Source organism: Acinonyx jubatus, chromosome B2 (genome assembly GCF_027475565.1).
Source record: "Acinonyx jubatus isolate Ajub_Pintada_27869175 chromosome B2, VMU_Ajub_asm_v1.0, whole genome shotgun sequence".
NCBI lineage: Eukaryota > Metazoa > Chordata > Mammalia > Carnivora > Felidae > Acinonyx > Acinonyx jubatus.
In genome coordinates this window covers 37,288,989-37,309,528 of record NC_069385.1, presented here as the reverse complement: position 1 = coordinate 37,309,528, position 20,540 = coordinate 37,288,989, and positions in this window count along the sequence as shown.

The window sequence follows — 20,540 nt, the reverse complement described above, 5'->3', positions numbered from 1 at the left end:
TATTTTTAGAAATTTTTTTATTCATGTAAAATCAACATACAATATTATATTAGTTTCAGATGTACAGCATAGTGATTTGACATTTATATACATTGCAAATTGGTCACCACAATAAGTCTAGTTACTATCTGTCACCTTATGAAGCTAATAAAGTGTTATTGACTATATTCACCATGCTGTACATTATATCTCCATGACTTATTCATTTACAACTGGGAGTTTGTACTTCTTAATGCCCTTCACCCATTTTTCTGCCCCCCAATACCCCTTCTCTCTGGCAACCACTAGTCTGTTCTCTGAATCTATGAGTCTGTGTTTTGCTTTTTAGGTTCAACATATAAGTGAAATCATGTGATATTTGTCTTTCTTTGTCCGACTTATTTCACTTATCATAATACTCTCAAGATCCATCCATGTTGTAGCAGATGGCAAGAATTCATTCTTTTTTATGCCTCAGTAGTATCTATCTATATAGATATATAGATATATCACATCTTTATCCATTCATCTATCAATGGATACTTAGAGTGTTTCCATATCTTGGCTATTATAAATAGTGTTGCAATGAACACAGGGGTACATATATCTTTTCAAATTAGAATTTTCATTTTCTTTGGATAAACATACAGAATTGGAATTGCTGGATCATATTGCAGTTCTATTTTTAATTTTTTGAGGTACCTCCATACTGTTTTCAATTGGGGCTGCAGCTATTTACATTCCCACCAAAGGTGTACAAGGATCCCTTTTCTCTACATCTTTGCTGATACTTGTTATTTTTGTGTGAGATAGTGGTCCTGTTTCATTCTTTTGAATGTGGCTGTGTAACTTTCTCAAAACCATTTATTGAAGATATTATCCTTTTCACAATGTAGATTCTTGTCTCCTTTGTAATAAATTAATTGAGCATATATGCATGGATTTATTTCTGGGCTTTAAATTCTATTCCATTGGTCTATGTATCTGTTTTTGTGCCAATACCATACTGTTTTGATTACTAAGGCTTTGTAGTATTGTTTGAAATCAGGGAGCATGATAACTCTGGTTTTGTTCTTCTTTCTCAAGATAGTTTTGGCTATTCAGGGTCTTTTGTAGTTCCATACAAGTTTTAAAATTATTTGTTCTAGTTCTGTGAAAAATGCCATTAGAACTTTGATAGAGATTGCTTTAAATATGCAGATTCTTTTGGCATTTTAATAATACGGATTCATTCATGAGCATGGAATATCTTTTCATTTATTTGGCTACTTCAATTTCTTTTATTAATGTCTTATAGTTTTCAATATATAGGTCTTTCACCTCTTTGGTTAAATTTATTTCTAGGTATTTTATTCTTTATCATTTGAAAATGGGGTTCAAACAGTTTTTCATAGAACTTTTAGGGTTTTCAATCTATAATATCATGTCATCTGCAAATAGTGACAGTTTTACTTCTTTCTTTCCAATGTAGATGACTTTTATATCTTTTTCTTGCCTAATTGCTCTGGCAACGACTTCCAATACTATGTTGAATAAAAGTGGCAAGAGTGATCCTTGATCTTAGATCTAAGATTTAGAAATCTAAGATTTCCTGATCTTAGAGAAAAGGCTTTTAGTTTGTCACCATAAAGTATGAGATTAACTGTGGGCTTGTTAGATATGGTCTGTTTTATGTTGAGGTATCCTCCCTTTATACCCACTTTGTTGAGAGTGTTTATCAAAAGTGGATGTTGAAGTTTGTCAAATGCTTTTTCTGCATCTATTGAGATGATAATATGATTTTTATCTTTCATTTTGTTAATGTGGTGTATCATGTTGATTGATTTGCAGATATTGAATCATCCTTGAGTCCCTGGAATAAATCCCACATGATCATGTTATATGATCCTTTTAATGCATTTTTGAATTTGGTGTGCTAATATTTTGTTGGGGGTTTTTGCACCTATGTTCATCAGGGATATTGGCCTATCACTTTTTCTGTGCGTATGGTGTCTGGCTGGTTTTGGTATTAGGTTAATTCTGCCCTTATAAAAGGAGTTTGGAAGTTTTCCCTTCTCAATATTTTGGAAAAGTTTGAGAAGGATAGATATTAAATCTTCCTTTAATGTGTGAAGCCATTTGGTCCTGGACTTTTATTTGTTTTGAAGTTTCTATTACTGATTCAATCTCCTTGCTAGTAATTGGTCTATTCAGATGTTACAGTCTTCCAAGTTTGTAAATCTCTAGAAATTTATCCATTTCTCCTAAGTTGTCCAATCTGGTGACATATAGCTGCTCATATTAGGTTCTTATAATCATTTGTATTTTTTTCATGTCAGTTGTAACTTTTCCTCTTTCATTTTTTATTTTATTTATATTTTTCTTGGCCAGTCTAGCTAAAAGTTGGTCAATTTGTTTACCTTTTTGAAGAACCAGTTCTTAGTTTTATTGATCTTCTCTATTACCTTTTTAGTCTCTATTTCACTTAATTTCTGCTCCAATGTGTATTATTTTCTTTCTTTCTACTAACTTTGGTCTTTGTTTGTTTTTCTTGTTTGGTTCCATTAGGGTTTTGAGGATTTTTTTGTTTCTTGAGGTAGGCCTATGTTGCTATTATTTTCCCTTTTAAAACCACTTTTGCTGTATCCCATAGGTTTTGGTATGTCATATTTCTGTTTTCATTTGTCTCTAGGTATTTTTTTTAATTTTTTAATGTTTATTTTATTTTTGAGAAAGAGACAGTGTAAGCAGGAGAGGAGCATAGAGAGAGGGAAACACGGAATGCAAAATAGGCTCCAGGCTCTGAGATGTCAGCACAGAGCCTGACGTGGGGCTCGAACCCACAAACCAAGATCATGACCTGCACTGAAGTCGGACACTTAACTGACTGAGCCACCCAGGCACCCCTCTAGGTAATTTTTTTTAATTTCTCCTTTGATATTTTTCTCTAATCCAGTAGTTTTTCAGAAACATGTTGCTTAATCTCCATGTATTTGTAGTTTTTCCAGTTTTCTTTTGTTATTGATTTCTAGTTTTATACCATTATGATTAGAAAAGATATTTAATATGATTTCAATCTTCTTTAATTTATTGAGACTTGTTTTGTGGTCTAACAAGTGATCTATCCTAGAGAATGTTCCATGTTCATTTGTATTCAGCTTTGAATGGAATGTTCTGTGTGTATCTATTAAGACTATTTGGGCTAATATGTCATTTAAGGCTGATGTTCCTTCATTAATTGTCTGTCTAGATGATCCACTGATGTAAGTGGGGTGTTAAAATTCCCTACTATTATTATATTGCTGTCAGTTTCTCCCTTTAGTTCTTATAGTATTTGTTTTGTATATTTTGGTGTTTCTATGTTCGGTGCATATATATTTATAAATGCTATATTTTTGTTGGATTGACTCTTATTACATAGTGCCCCTCTCTATCTTTTGTTACAATCTTTGTTTTAAAATCTATTTTGTCTGACATAAGTATAACTATGCCAGCTTTCTTTTTGTTTTAATTTGCACGAAGTATCTTTTTCCATCCCTGCATTTTCAGTCTATGCGTGTCCTTACTTCTGAAATGAGTCTCCAGTAAGCAGCATATAGATGAGTCTTGTTGTTGTTGTTGTTGTTGCTGTTTTAAATCTATTCAACCATTCTACATCTTTTGATGTGTTATTTGTTCCATTTAAATTTAAAGTAATTATTGATAGATATGTACTTATTGCCATTTTGTTGTTTTCTGGCTGTTTTCTGGTAGTTCTCTATTCCTGTTTTCTCCTTCTCACTTTCTTTTTGGTTTGATGACTTCTTTTAGTGTTGTGTTTAGATTCCTTTCTCATTTACTTTTGTGTATTTACTGTAAGTGTTTGTTTTATGGAATGCATATCAAAACCCTACATATTTACTCCCCCACCCTGATTTTATATTTCTGATGTAATTTTTTACATATTTTATTTTATGTATACTTTAACTAATTATTATAGATTTAGTTAATTTTACTACATTTTTTTAAACTTCTTAGTAGCTTTATAAGTGACTGGTCACTAACTTTACTATATGTTTACCTTTTCCAATTAGATTCTTTTGTATGTTTTCTTGTTATTAATTAGTGCCACTTCTTTTCAGCTTAAAAAAAGTCCCTTTAATATTTCTTGTAAAACCAGCTTAGTAGTGAGGAACTCATTTAGCTTTTGCTTAACTGGAAAACTTGTTATCTCTTTTTCAAATTTGAATGATAATCTTGCCAGGTAGAGTATTCTTGCTTGGATTTTTTTTTTTCTTTTCAGTACTTCGAATAAGTCATGCCACTCCTTTCTGGCTTGTAGTTTCTGCTGAGAAACCTGATAGCCTTATGTGGTTTCCCTTATACCTAACAATTTGTTTTTCTCTTGCTATTTTTAAGATTCTCTCTTTATCTTTAACTGTTGACATTTTAATTATAATGTGTCTTGGTATGACTCTGTTTGGCTTCATTTTATTTGGAATTCTCTGAGCTTCCTTGGTGTGAATGTCTGTTTTTTTCCCCAGGTTAGGAAAGTTTTCAGCTGTTATTTCTTCAAATAAGTTTTCTGCCCCTTTCTTTTCCTCTCTTCTCCTTTAGGACCCCTAAAATGCAAATAATATCCCATTTTCTATTGCCATAGGTCCCTTAAGTTACATTCACTTTTAATTTTTTTTTCTTTTTGTAGCTGTGTCTAGATTAATTTATTGCTTTATATTCTAGCTTACTGATCCATACTACTCCTTTACCCAGTCCACTGTTGAACCCCTCAACAGTATTTTTCAGCTCAGTTGTATTCTTCATCTCTATGACTTCTGTTTGGTGCTTTTTTATGTTTCCAAATCTTTGTTGAAATTCTTACTGTATTCACCCATTCTTCTCCTGAGTTTGGTGAGCATCTTTATGACCACTGTTTTAAATTTTTCATCAGGTAGGTTACTTACCTCCACATCATTAAAGTCTTTTTCTAAACTTTTGTCTTGTTCTTTCATTTGGTACATATTTTACCATTTCCTCATTTTGCTAGACTCTCTGTGTTTGCATCTATGCAGTATCATTAAAGTCTTTTTCTAAACTTTTGTCTTGTTCTTTCATTTGGTACATATTTTACCATTTCCTCATTTTGCTAGACTCTCTGTGTTTGCATCTATGCAGTAAGTGAAACAGCTACCTCTCTTAGTCTTGAAGGAGTGGTCTTCTGCAGGTGATAATACTTCTTGTTCCACTTTGCCCTAACTTTTGAGTGCCTTTCAAACCTTTATCATTGTCTAAACTGCCTGATTTATTCTTCACATGCCCCCACTGTTGAGGCAGTATCAAGACCTGTCAATGATTCAAAGGGAGGATTCTTATTTAGCACCTAGTTTCAGGTTAATTGGAAGCCAGATCCTTAGGCAGCAGCTTTTAAAGTATGTAAATATAGTTAGTCCTATGGTCAATAATCATAATACCTGCTGGACTCCAGACCAGATGATCTGAATGTATCCCCTGGAGAACAGTTTAAAAAATTGAGTCTCCTTTGTAGTAAGTGTCATCAAGTTGTACTGAGGCCAAGGAAATGCACAAGAATAGTGCCTTCTTGTTTGTTTTCTGGGAACCCCCTCCTTAACTTTTAGATATGTGGAAACCTGAAGCCTTTTTTTAAGGCTGAAGCTCCAGGCTAAGTAAATAGGTCTTTTTCGTAGGAAAACTTGGGTTGTGTTTCAGTCTGCTGTTTTTGCAGTGCCCTGGGAGTGGTAGCCTGCCAAGAACTGTCTTTCCATTTTTTTTAGCCCTTGAAGCTCTAGAATGCCAAAGCTCTTAGCCATCAGAGGCGAGCAATCAAGAGGTGTCCCCTGTGTGGATCATATGCTCCCACTGGCTTTAGCAAGGCAGCTGGGGCATGCTCACCAGTTTCAAAAAAGGCATCAGGAAAATGTCTTTTCTGTGCATGTACATGGGTTTTAGCAATTCAGTGGGAAAATGCCTTATGTGTGGGTGTGTGCCAGTTTTAGGCAAGAAATGGAAGAATGCCATGACTGCTTGCCCTTGCCAGCCCCAACCAGGGGCCCAAGGAGTTTGCAACCACCCATGCTCACAGACTTAGCTAGGGAGTGGGAGAATCCCATGACAATTTGCATTTGTCCACCCAAGCCAGGGAGCAGGGGAACACTGCAACCACCCATGCTCTCTGGTCTCAGCAAATGCCATCACTGCTCACTTTTGCCCATCCCAGAAAGGCAGTGGGAGGGTGCTGTGTCCACACTTGCTCATGTGTGTTAGAAAACTATGTGGAGAATGCAACAATGACATCCACCAGTCACTCTCTCTCCAGGGAACATCTCCAACTGTCCCCCATCCCTTTAGTCAATGCCCCCAGATCAGCAAATCAATATCCCTCACATATAATTCAGACATTTTCAAAGTGCTAGGTTTTTTTTTCCTGAGTGTTGGGGTGAACAAGACTACACATGAACCTTCCAAAAGGAGAACCCAGTTTGGGACCCCTGGACATCAGCCCCATTGGTTTTCTAAGCCAGACATTCTGGTGCCTCATTTTTTCATGCAGATCCCTGGGGCCAGGGTGCCTGATGTGGGGTACTAACCGTTCAGTCCAACTGGAGCAGTACCTGTTTGGTGAGATCCCTCTCTGTGGTGTATTGCTGCATGAGGGTGGGGTGCAGATTTTTTTGTTAGACTATGTCTCTGCCTCTCTTATCCATCACAATGTGGCCCTTTTAGCCTTTGTTGTAGAGGGCAGTTCATTTAGTTTTCAGATCTTTTTCAGAGGGAAATGATCTATATGCAGCTGTGGATTTGGGGTGTCTGTGAGAGAAGGTGTGTTCAGGATCTTTCTCCACCAACAATTTGGTCCCTGTGTTGGGCACTTTTAATATCTCCATTTAAAATATGGAAGAACTGAGTAAGAGTCAAAATGTTAACCTTAGCTAATATAGGGTCTAGAGGTTTCCTCCATAATCACCTATGCATGTTTTGGACGTGGTGGCTTATATTAATAGGCAGAGGCTCTTTGCAGCAAAAGATCATTATTTGGCAGCTGTATATTAGATTCAGTTTTGTCTATCATCATTATGTTGTATAGCTTGATGGCTTACTACACATCTGAAGTTAGCCTATAATCACTTTACCATTTGACCTCAAAAAAAAATCATGTTCACATAAAATATTTGAAAAGCTTTAGAAAATAAGGATTTCAATTATACAGAATTCACAGGTATTTTTTAACTTCTAAGTTAGGCAAAGAAAAACTAGACTGACATATAGTAATATAAAACAAAATAGGGCTCTAGGTTTCACATAAGTTTATGATGGTTGGATAACACTTTCTAATTTTATCAACTATGAGTGTCTAAAAGGAATTCAACTTAAAAAATTAAATCTGGAGCCATATTCAAAATCCTGCTTAGTTCAATAAAAATAAAATTCACTATGGAAACAATGTGCTTTTACTATACTTCTAACAAATATTACTATGGTTAATTAACTGATTATCAGATCTATAGTTGATAAAATACAAAAGTAATCAACATACAATTTCTCATTCTTGAAAGAGAATTCCAATCCCACATATATTCCAGTCTCATATATTCTTTTATCTTCTGTGTCCTAAAGAATTTTCAGTTAACTCCAAAATAAGTAAAAATTTGCCTTGACTACAACAGAGGTCTATGGATCAAGGGTTCTTTGGAATCACACAGATTCTTTAATTTTACCAAGAGAAATTCATATTCAGCAGTTCAGGGTGGCACTGGAATATTCCTATTTTTAAAAAGCTCCCCAGCTTTTATGTTATGCAACAGTCTGACATCAATGAGGGGAGCAACATCTGGAAACTCCTAGGTAGAAAATTTCATTACCTGACCATGCTGATGCACCAGGCATTATATTTATGGTCCAAATAAATCTAACAAGAGCAGTTTACAGATAACATTTTATGGTGGATTCATTTATGGTGTGATAAAGCAAATCTTATTTTAACCTGATAAATATTAGGATTATTGTTACATTCTTGATCTTCCATTCAGTATTAACCAAATTGACCACAAACACCACACTGACTCAACTACAAAGTAATTATCTTCATGCTGTAAAAAATATTTTCTGCCTTACTTTTAGTTACTTTACCAGTAATCAATATAGCATAAGAGACATGGATAAAAACACAGATGAATCAAGATAACATATAAAAAAGACAAAATTGGACAGGATTTAAATAACTAAACAAAGAAACTAGGGCTTAAATGAACTATTAAAGGAGAAAAGAGGAAAAGGACATTATTGAACTTGTGTTTTAGAGTAGCACTCAAGAGGCAGTTGTGGAGGATAGACTTGAGGGGAAAGAGATTAGCAACAAAAGGAATAACAATTAATAACTAATAGGTGATGAGAATCAAAATCATAGCAGTGCGGAGAGGCAAAGAATAATAATAACTAGCATTTAAGTAATGCTATTGTGTAGTAGACAATGTTCTAAGCACTTTATATATATTAACTCATCTAATCTTCACTAGAACCCTATGAAGTAGTGTTATCAATTGACTTTTTCTAGATAATAACCCAAGACATAGTGCCTTAAAATAACAATCATTTATTTAGCATGGTAAGTCTCTAAGTTGGCAGTTCTGATCTTGGCTAGCATCACACAGACTCTTTGGTCAGTTGCCAAGTTGGCTGGAGACTGGCTGATCTATCATGGTCCCAGTCACGAAGGTTTGTCTCTGTCCCACACAGTGTCTCTTCTCCCAGGAGCCTGGCTCAGTATTCTTTACATAATATTTGGGCAAGTTTTGAAATCACTGTAACATTCAGTGCCACTTAAGACCTAGTACACACGATATCTTCTTCATTCTATTGACAAAGGTAGGTCACAGTCCAGTTCTGATTTCAAGGTGGGAAAATCAACGTCATCACTTCCTGATAGGAGCCACAAAGTTACAATGCAAAGGGAGGGATAGATTGAGGAGGAAAAGGTTGTGGCAATGTATGTAGTCTACTTTAAGTAGGTATGGTTATTATCATGCCTATGTTGCAGATAGGGAAACAGAAGAACAGAGTTGTTAAGTAATTTATCTTAGATCATTCACTAAAAAGTGCAGCTTCAGTGTCTGTTGTCAAAGGAACTTACCTTTATGTCCCTATAGTTTTTAAAAAGGGTGGATAGTCAGAGAAGTATTAGGAAGAAAACTCAGTATGATTTCATGATTGATTAGATTGGGAGCAGAAAGACAGATAAGGAATAAGGGAAGATTCAGATTTGGAAAATTGGTAACACTATTAAGAGATGATAGCAGTTGTTAATGATCCTATCCAAAATTAAGTAATTTAAAAGCATGATTAAGGCCTAGACATGGAAAAGAATAGGCCTAATAAAAATGTTGATTTAAACATTAAAGACTGAGCTCTCTTCAAGTTATTTTTGGGTGGACATGTCTATTGGGCTGCTAGAGATAGAGTATTTCACTCAAAAGAAAGAGATCTGGATAAAGATACAGATTTGGGCTCCATATAGTTGGTCTTATAATTGAAAGCTTATGATTAGATGAAAAAACCCAGAAAGAGTTTTAAAAAGAAAGCCAAGGACATAGCTCCAGAGAGGCACAGAGGCAGTGCAGAGGAAAAGAAGCCTTCCATGAAACTTTAAGATGATAAAACCAAGAAACAGCAATATCAAAAACAGTGAGGTTTCAATGGAAGATGAGATACTGTGTCTCCAAGTGAAAATGTTGGAAAATCTACATAAAATATTTTAAGAACTAAAGAATCACATCCTTAAATAAATCAGAGAACCAACATGATAGTAAAGGATCTAAAATAAGGACAGAGGTCCCAGAAGGTAAGCACAGAATTTAGGGTTCCTTTATCCTGGGAGAGTTTGACAATTACAAAGAAAGTTTCTGAGAATTTGGGCTGTTCTTTTGACAGCCTCACAGATCTAAAAGAACCAAAGTTGAGTCCAGAGTCTACCAAGGCAAATGGCTTTAGTGAATCCCTTACACTTTAGTCTAGGACCTTACAAAGCTGCCCTCCAGGTGTAAAAGTAAACCAAATATTGATGATCTGTCTCAGAGCACTGCCATTTCTCTTTGAATCACCTGTCTCTTAAATTAGATTAAGGAAATTTATTAACAGATTATCACCAGGCATCCTCCAATGCATAAGCTCCTGGCAAAAATATGTGCACATTTAAATCCTTTTTGTGATATAACTTTATTCTAGCCTTCAAGTTATATCTACAAAATATTTACATATGAGATCCTCCACATAATAAAAAAATAACCAGACATATTAGAAGCAAGGCAACATGAGCAAAAGCAAAACAGCAATAAAATAGAAAAAGCAAACAATAGAAAAAGACCCACAAGGGCTTCAGAAATTGGCATTCACTGATAGACATTTTAAAATAACTGAAAATGCTGCCTGAGGAGATAAAAGACAAAATAGAAATTGATGAAAGAACTGGAAAATACTAAAAACACCCAGATGGAAATTCTGGAACTCAGAAATACAATAAACAAAATTAAGAATTTAATAGGTGACTATGCCAACAGATTAACACAATTAAAGAGACAATTAATAACCTGAAAGAAAAATCAGGAAAACAATAGTCAGAATAAGAGCACAAGGTGTGTAAGATACAAAAGAATATAGAGGATGCAATGATAAGGACTACATATAATGTTTTGGAATATCAGAGAAAAGAACGTTACTTCAAAGAGATAACATCCAAGTGACCAACAGACATTGTTAAAGTGTTTAACATCACTAATGTTCAGGAAAATGCAAATTGAAAATACAATGAGAAAATCACTACATACCAAATTAACTAAAATTTTAACAGACCAGAAGTGCCAAATTTGGTCAAAATGATGTGAAGTAGAATTCACATACACTTCTAGCCACGTAAGGAAAAAAGGAAGCCATTGATGAATAAGACCTAAGAATCAGAAAAAAGCAAGTATCCAAGTGAAAGTTTACTTGTAGATTTTCCAAAGCTGAAATATACCTTTGTTTTGAGAGAAAAAAAATGATGGATAGATACAGATTATTTTGGAACCAAAATTGTGAGGAAGTTCTGATTATATTCTATGTTCTTTGGCTATGAGAGTGAGGCCATTAATTAAGGGGAGCAAAGCAAAGGTGGGTTAGAGAGTTTGCAAATGTTGAAGAAAACTTTGGAATGGCTGTTATGTGGAAGTTGGAGTTGACAAGGCATATGTACAAAGGAAACTGAATACTGAGAGCCAGGCTTGTAATAAAAACAAAGCAGTTTGGGTGACTCCAATGTTAATGTTTCAGTAGTATCTATGGTCTCAGTGATGCAGTAACCATCTTGGTTTATAGGTATGTCATAAATAACATTCCAGTGGTCTCTGAAGTCAATTTCTTCATTTAGTGAGAAGTATTTCTACACAGTACTCACTATAAAAGGGAATTATAGATTTGTTCAGAAACAACTGTACATAGTTGTACAGAAAAACATGCCAAGAAAAGTGAATACAAAGCATTTACATTGAATCTGCAATAGAGTGGTGAACTTGACTATGGAATGGCATTTAATCGACATACTTGCCTAGAAACAGTAGACATTTAAATGATTTTAGACACTTTAGCGTCCGTATCCCTTAAGCCATCTCAAGCAAAATGGTGCAGGCCCTCAAATGTTACTAAACTTCCAGCAAAAGAGATTCAGCCAACTTCCTTTGTGGACCATTCTAGTTTCTCCCAATTTTCATGGCCTGGGCATACTTTCTCACATGTTTCATGGTCTATTTAACTTTCCCTGAAGTCTGGAAAACCTCAAAAGCCTGTTGACAGCAAGGATTTTTAAAAGTCTTTCCTAAGACAGCCAAAACTATAGCTCATAGCCAGCATAGAAACGTGGATTTTTACAAGCAGACCAGTGATATAGGTTTCCCTCCTACATTCAATTACATTCCCTCATTTCAGTTCAGCTTTGCATATGAGTTTCACAAAGCTGAGTTTGACGAGATGAAATGTTGTTAGGAACTAAAAGGCAGGATCATGGAAACACCTCACCAGAGATACATTTAATTAAAATGACTCACCATAACAGCAAAAGAATAGGCAATTTTGTAAGTTGTCCCCCAAACTTTCCCCTTACCTTACCACCAACCCTAATGTGGTCTTGAAAAAAACAAAAAAAAACAAACAAAAAAACCCCAGCCTAACGAAGAGTAGACAGAGTCTGGAAGGGAATACATGTTTGCTTGGTGCTCTTTTGCACTTTGTTATCCCTCTAAACACCAGAATAGGCAGGACCAAGTTTGCAAGCCCAAGAGAGACTTTCAACAGCAACCTTATCTTGTTGGAAAGTTTGCTCTGAGGTCACATGGGGCGAGCCAGAGCCCAGCTGACAGTGTGTCAAAAGGCCTCAAGCTAGCAAAAGAAAGCACTGTGAGTGCACAAAGGTCGAGCATCTTTGGAAGTGGGTAAATTGGAACAATATGATATGCCTTGTCTAAAAACATATCCCATTTTCTAATGGCAAAAGCAGTTTGTGATTGGGACTCTTAGTAGCAGAAGAAATGAAAATGAATAAAAAGTTAAAATCAGAAGAGCTGGAATTTTGTTGTTGCTGGTGGTGGTATTAAAAATGAAAATAACACAAACACATGCCTAAATACATAGTCAGCAATTCCTTCAAAAACCTGAAAACGTTGGGCAAGCCCAAAGTTTGGATGTACCTACCATCCAATTCAGGGATTCAGGACAGCATTGGATTTCACAGATAGCACCACAGACAGCTAGCTATTAAGCTCTACTTCAGTGTCACATTTCTGCCTGGTGCTGGCTGACTACTAGCCCAATTTGCTGGCTTCCCTCTCTTTCTGTTTCTTCATTGTTTCAAGCCAAGCAGAGACTTATCTTAATAATGGGTCAATCCTCAGCCAAATGTGTTCAATTGAAGGCCACCATGGGAGAATGGCAGGATATTGTCTTTCCAACAGCAAGCGAATTGCAGGCAGCTTAAGGCAATATCCATTTCACTATAATGCTGGTTTATGTTACAGCCCTTTTCAAACTTCTAATTGCTCTGTATTGCTGACATTTATAGACATGCCCTATTTTAAATGAAAACACAACACTGAGGTCAGGAGGAGGTTCTGGGACAGCAGAGACCCCAGGTGAAGCCAAAGGGGGAAATTACTTTAAAACTTCTAAATGCCAAACATGTTTGAGAAAAGAAGGAAAAAAAATAAAGTCTTGGGGCAGAAAAAACATTAATCATGGCCCCATGGTATAAATTAATAATAACTATATTTAATTCTCCTATGTAAACATTCTATGGTTGGATTATATAATTTTTAAATGAAAGCAAATATTATTCATTTGGCCTGGTAAGTCTGGTAAGTCTCAGTTTATATGGAATAACTTTGAATATGATTTTTTTCTCCCAATTTCACTTTGATTTGTTAAAAGCAAATACACCAAGCTAACCAGGTTTGTCAGCTGCTTTTGGCAATCATGATATGTTACGAGTCTTTCAGATTATTCTAAAAGTCACAATGAATAAAATAATATATCACATTTATGTAGGACTTTTCACCTAGTATCTCATATGGTTTTATAAACAATAAATCATTCATTCCAGAATTGCAACTAAGGAGCCTCAAATACAGTTCCAATAAGTAATTTCTCCCAAGTAGCTCCAGAAGAAGAAATGTGTATATAGACTATGATCATTTTCATTTGTTTATTCATACATCTATTCACTGTGTTGTTGAGTCATCGATCTATATCCTGAACAAATATTTATGTCATGTTCATGTGTATTTAACACTGTGTAGATTTCAGGCTATATAAAGAACTATTAAAGAGCTTACACTCTAGTTGGGTTCTGGTTAGGAAATCAATTGTTTAAGATCCTACTCTGAATTGCCAGAACAAATTCTTTTCAACATTATTCTTACTTAACTCCCTATGAATGTCTTATTGAGGAATAAGAAATTATTAAGAAATACTCAATACTAGTACTTTCTTTCTACATATTCTCTATATTCATGGGAAAAAATTTAGAAAAAAAATAAAAATCACAATTTAAAATGTAAAAATCACTATCAATTCCACTACAGAGAGATAAATGGTTAATTTGGCACACAGATTTCTTGTCTGTTTTAAATTTTTCTGTGTGTGTATAAAATATATCCACTTTTTACATAAATAAGATCATGATACACATGCTGATTTATAACTATCTTTTTTCAATTATTAATATATTCTGAATATTTCTCCATGTGATTAAATATGAGTCTTTGGCATTATGAAGTCATACATAATGACCACACAATATTTGTTATTCCCACTTCACATAAAGAAAGAAAAACACAAATAAAGTTAATTATATAGATAAATATGAGAGAGTATATAAATAGTATTTTTTGTTTGTAATTCCTTTTTGCCTCTGATTTAAAAAGCAACTGAAAAATGAAATAATTCTAAATCTAAGTTGAGAAATACACAATGTATAAATGTGTGACTATACAGAATTAAAAAGTAGAGAAACAGAGCTATAAAGAAGCAGAGTTTTTGAAATACTCTCAAAATTAAATTGGTATTAATCTGAACAAGATTACAGTAAGTTAAAATTCATGGTAACATCTAATGCAGTCACTAAAAAAATAACTGAAAAATATATTATAAAAAAAAAGCAACAAGCAAATAAAATGGCATACTAGAAAATATTTATCTACTTAACACAAAAGAAGGCAGCTATGAAAGAAATGAGGAGAAAAACAATATAAATAGAAAATAAATAGCAAAATGGCAAATGTAAATTTTACCTTATCAATAATTAGATTAAGTGCAAGTGGATTAAACTCTTTAATCAAAAGTCAGAGCGACTGGCAAAATGGGCGGAAAATTATCTAATTTCTATGCTGTGAACAAGAGACTCATTCTGGATTCAAAGACACAAATAAGTTGAAAGTAAAAGGATGCAAAAAAGACATATAGTAGACACACCAACCCCCAATCTGCAGTTTCATTTTCCACAGTTCCAGTTACCAACTGTCAGCTGTGGTCCAGAAGCAGATGATCTTCTTTCTGACATATCATTAGAAGGTCAACAGTAGACTATGTCACAATGCCTACATCATTCACCTCACTTCATCTTATCACATAGACATTTTATCATCTCATATCATTACAAGAAAAAGAAGAGTGAGTATAGTATAGTGAAGTATTTTGAGTGAAAGACCACATTCATATAATTTTTATTACAGTATGTTGTTATAATTGTTCTATTTCTTATTTGTTATTGTTGTTAGTCTCTTACTGTGCCTCACTTCTAAATTAAACTTTATCATCAGCATATATGTGTAGGAAAAAAAACAGTATATATGGGGCTTGGTACTACTATCCATGGTTTTCCATCTAGGTATTCACTAGATGTCTTGGAACATATCCCACATGGATAAGGGGGGACTACTATACCATGCAAACAGCAACCAAAAAACAGCTGGAGTCACTAACTATACCAACAGCAGATGAAATAGATTTTAAGCAAGAATTATCAGGCACAAAGAACATTTTATAATGATAAAAGGATCAATGAATAAGAATCATATATATATACATATATATATGTATGTGTATATATATGTGTATATGTATATGTATATGTATATACATACATACACACAGTAAAACCTCGGATTGTGAGTAACTTGTTCTGCGACTGTTTTGCAAGACAAGCAAGCATTTCTAGTAAATTTTAATTTGATAAATAAGCGATGTCTTGCAATATAAGTATTACATGACTCCAAATGTTACATGATCACAACAGCCAATGGTTCCTCTCTCTCTCTCTCTCTCACTGCGGGATTGTGGATGATCATCTCCCATGCTTGGATGATCAGTTTCAGGCCACAGTATTTGGCAGAAATCAGTGATTTTTTCAGAGAACATTGGAAGGTATCCACACTTGGCACTAGTGTATTTTTGTCACTTTAAAACACCTATGGACAGTCCTTTGCTTTTCCATACAAGAGTAAGCTTAGGAATGCTTTGCTTCATTCTAGGTCAGGCGGCCTGCAGATATAGACCCTTTCCTCTGCTGCCTTATTGCCAATTATATTAAATACAGCATATGATGAGACTTTATTAATACTATACTGTAGTCAACATCCATTAGTGATAATGAAAGTTGTCCTACACAATCACCTTTCTTTCTTTTGTCTCCCTCACACAAGCCACAAAGGTTTTCAAAGGTAAGTACAGGTTAATTTGTTTATTTTTCTTTATATTTTGTATTTTCTTTATTATTTGCATTATATTACATTATTGTAATCATTTTTATATAAATATTTTTGGGTTGTGGAATGAATCATCTGAGTTCCCATTATTTCTTATGGAGAAATTCACTTTGCTATACAAGCGCTTTGGATTACGAGTATATTTCTGCAACGAATTATGCTCACACACCAAGGTTTTACTGTGTGTGTGTGTGTGTGTGTATGTATATATATATATGTATATACATACACACACACACATATATGTGTATATATACACATATATGTAATTATATATATAATTTTAACATATATACATAATTAATATATATAATTTATATATGTATACATATATATAATTTATATATAATTTATATATATATATATGTATACCTATATAACAATTACAAACATATATGTGCCTAGCAGCCAATAAACAGCATGCATGAAGGAAAAACTGACCAAATTGAAAGGAGAAATAGAAAATTCAACAATAATAGTTGGAGTCTTAAATATGCTACTTTCAGTAATGGATAGAATGACTAGGTAGAAGATTACAAAGAAATATGAAATTTGAACAACACTATAAACCAAGTAGACCTAATAGACATCTATAGAATACATCACCCATAGAGCAGAATACACATTCTTCTCAAGCACACATGGAATATTCTCTAGGATAGACAATATGCTAGTTCACAAACCAAGACTCAATAAATATAAAAGGATTGAAATCATACAAAATGTGTTCTCTGACCATAATGGAACGAAATTAGAAATCAATAAGAGACAGAAACTTAGGAAATTCACAAATATGTAGAAATTAAACATACTTCTAAGTAACCAATGGGTCAAAAGAGAAACCATAAGGGTAGTAGTATAAAATACCTTATGATGAATGCAAATGAAAACAAAGCCTACCAAAACTTATGATTTATAGGAAAGCAATGCTCAGACATAAGTTCATAGCTATAAATGTCTACATTAAAAAGGAAGAAAGAGGGGTGCCTAGGTGGCTCAGTAGGTTAAGCATTCAACTTCAGCTCAGGTCATGATCTCACAGCTTGTGAGTTCAAGCCCCGCATCAGGCTCTGTGCTGACAGCTCAGAGCCTGGAGCCTGCTTCGGATTCTGTGTCTCCCTCTCTCTCTGCCCCTCCCCCACTTGCTTGTGTGTGTGTGTGTGTGTGTGTGTGTGTGTGTGCACGCGCGCACGTGCGCGCTCTTTCTCTCTCAAAAATAAACATTAAAAAGGAAGAAAGATTCAAATAAATGACCTAACCTAAATAAGAAAAACAAAGAGCAACTTAAACCCAAGAAAAACATATAGAAGAAAATCAGAAAGGGAAAGAGTGGAAATAAATAAAATAGAGAATAGGAAACAATAAAACAATAGAAAATCAATAAAACAAAAAGATGATCTTTTGATGAGATCAACAAAATTGACAAACTGTTTACTAAATTAAACAAGAAAAAAGAAAGGAGATTCAAATTACTAAAATTAGGAATGAAAGAGGATACATTTCCACTAACCTTATAGAAATAAAAGGGATTATAAGAGAATATTAGGAACAGTTGTAACCCAGCAAATTAGATTATCTAGAATAAATGATCAAATTCCAAGACAGACATAAACTGCCAAAACTGATTGAATAAGAAACAGAAGATCTGGATAGACCTATAACTAGTAAGGAAAGTGAATCAATAACCAAAAAACTTCCTACAAAGAAAAAAAAAAAAAGCCCAGAACCAGGTGGTTTCATTAGTGAATTCTACCAAATATTTAGAGAAGCAACACCAATCCTATACAAGGTCTTCCTAAAAATAGAAGAGGAGAAAATACTTGCTAACTCATTCTACAAAGCCACAAAAATCAGATAAAGATATCACAAGGAAAGGAAATTATAGAGTAATATTCCTTATGACTATAGATACAGCAAAAACACTAGCAAACTAACCTAGCAACATCTAAAAAGGATTATGTAATATAACCAAGTTGGATTTATCCTAAAAGTTAATCAATGTGATACACCATACTAATAGAATAAAAGTAGGAAATGCATGCTCATCTCAATAGATGCATAAAAAGCATTTGACAAAATCTAACACTGTTTCATAATAAAAACACTTAACAAGCTAGAAATAGAAGGGAACTTCCTCATCCTGATAAAAGGCACCCATCAAAAAACTACAACTAACATCATACTAACTGGTAAAAAGACTGAAATCTCCCCCCCCCCCACCAATAACAAAAACAAAACAAGGATGCCCACTCTTTCCATTTTCATTCAACATTGTATAGGATGTTTTAGCCAGGATGATTAGGAAGAAAACAAATAAAGGCATCCAAATTGGAAAAAAAATAAGTAAAACTATCCCTATTTGTTAATGACATAATCTTATTATTAAATACTCTCAAGAATCCAAAAACAGATACACAAACATAATAAGTGTTAAGAAGGTGAAAGACTTCAACATGGTTTATTGCAGGATATAAGATCAATACATATAAATATGTTGTATTTCTATATACTATCAATGAATATTCCAAAAATGAAATTAAGAAAACAATTTCACTTACAATAGCATCAAAATAATACTTAGGAATAGATTTAACAGAAGGAATCAAAACTTGTACACTGAAAATCACAAAATGTTATTAAAAGAAATTAAAGAAGGGGTGTCTGCGTGGTGTCAGTTAAATATCTGACTCGGTTTTGGCTCAGGTTATGATCTCATGGTTTCATGAGTTTAAGCCCTGCGTCACATCAGGCTCTGTGCTGACAACATGGAGCCTGCTTGGGATTCTTTCTCCTTCTCTCCCTGCCCCTCCTGCACCCACCTCATGCAGTCTCCATCTCTCTCAAAAATAAATACATAAATACATAAATAAACCTAAAAATATATACAAAAAAAATTAAAGAAATTAAGGAAGATCTAGATAAATAGAAAGACCTCCTATGTTCTTAGATTGGAAGACATAACAGTGCTAAGACTACAATATTCTCCAAATTGGTATTCAAATTCATAGTAATCCCTTTTCAAATTATAATTGCTTTTCTGAACAAGCTGATCCCAAGATTCAGTAGACTGCAAGGGACCCAGAATAGCCAAAATAATCTTGGAAGAGAACAAAATGGAAGAACTCACAATTCCTAATTTCAAATCTACTACAAAGCTACAACAATCAAGAAAGTTTGGCACTGACTGGGATAAGACTAGACAATGGGTCAGTGTAATAGAATTAAAAGACCAGAAATAAGCCATGGTGTTTTTGGCTAACTGATTTTCAATGAGGATGTTAAAACTATTTAATGGAGGGAAAGAATAGTCTTTTCAACTAATGGTAACAACTGCTTGTCCCATGCAAAAGAATGGATTTGGACCTGTATCTCCAATCATATGCGAAAATTAACTCAAAATGTATCAAAGACCTAAATGTAAGAGCTAAAACTGTAAAACTCCTAGATGAAAACATAGCTAAAAATCTTTGCAACCTTGGATTAGTAAATGGTTTCTAAGATATAATACCAAAAATTAAAAAGAAAAACACAAGCAACCAAACATAAAATAGACATATTGGACTTCATCAAAATTAAAAACTCTGTGTTAAAGGATACTATAAGGAAAGTAAAAATACAACCCACAAAATGGGAGACTATACTTGCCAACTATATATCTAATAAAGTCTTACTAATCAGGGTAAAGAACTATTAGAAGTCAACAATAAAATGTCAAATAACCCAATTAATGAAAAGCTAAAAGACTTGAAAGACATTTTTTCCAAAGATATATAAATGGCAAAAACAAGCACATGAAAAGATGTTTAACATCATTAGTCATCAGGGAAATGCAAATGAAAACTACAAGAGGTACCACTTCATACCTACTAGGAAGGAAGGGAGGAAGGAAGGTAAGAAGGTAGGCACACAGGCAGGCAGGAAAGGCAAAAGGAAGAAAGGAAGGAAATATAAGAAGTCTTGGTGAGACTGTGGAGAAACTGGAACTCTCATATGCTACTGGTAGAAATGTAAAATATTGCAGCTCTATGGAAAACAATTGAGCATTTCTTTAAAAAGTTAAGTGTAGAATTACCACATGATCTAGCAACTCTGGTCCCAGAATTCTTGTCAAGAAACCTGCATACTTATGTTCATAAAAAAACTTCTGCATGAATGTTCATAATATCATTATTCATAATAGCCAATTGACATCAGAAATCTCAATAGAATAACATCATTTTATATATACCATATATGTATACACCTAAGATATATTACCTATACATGCCATATATACTACATACAGATAATATAAACATATATTATACTACA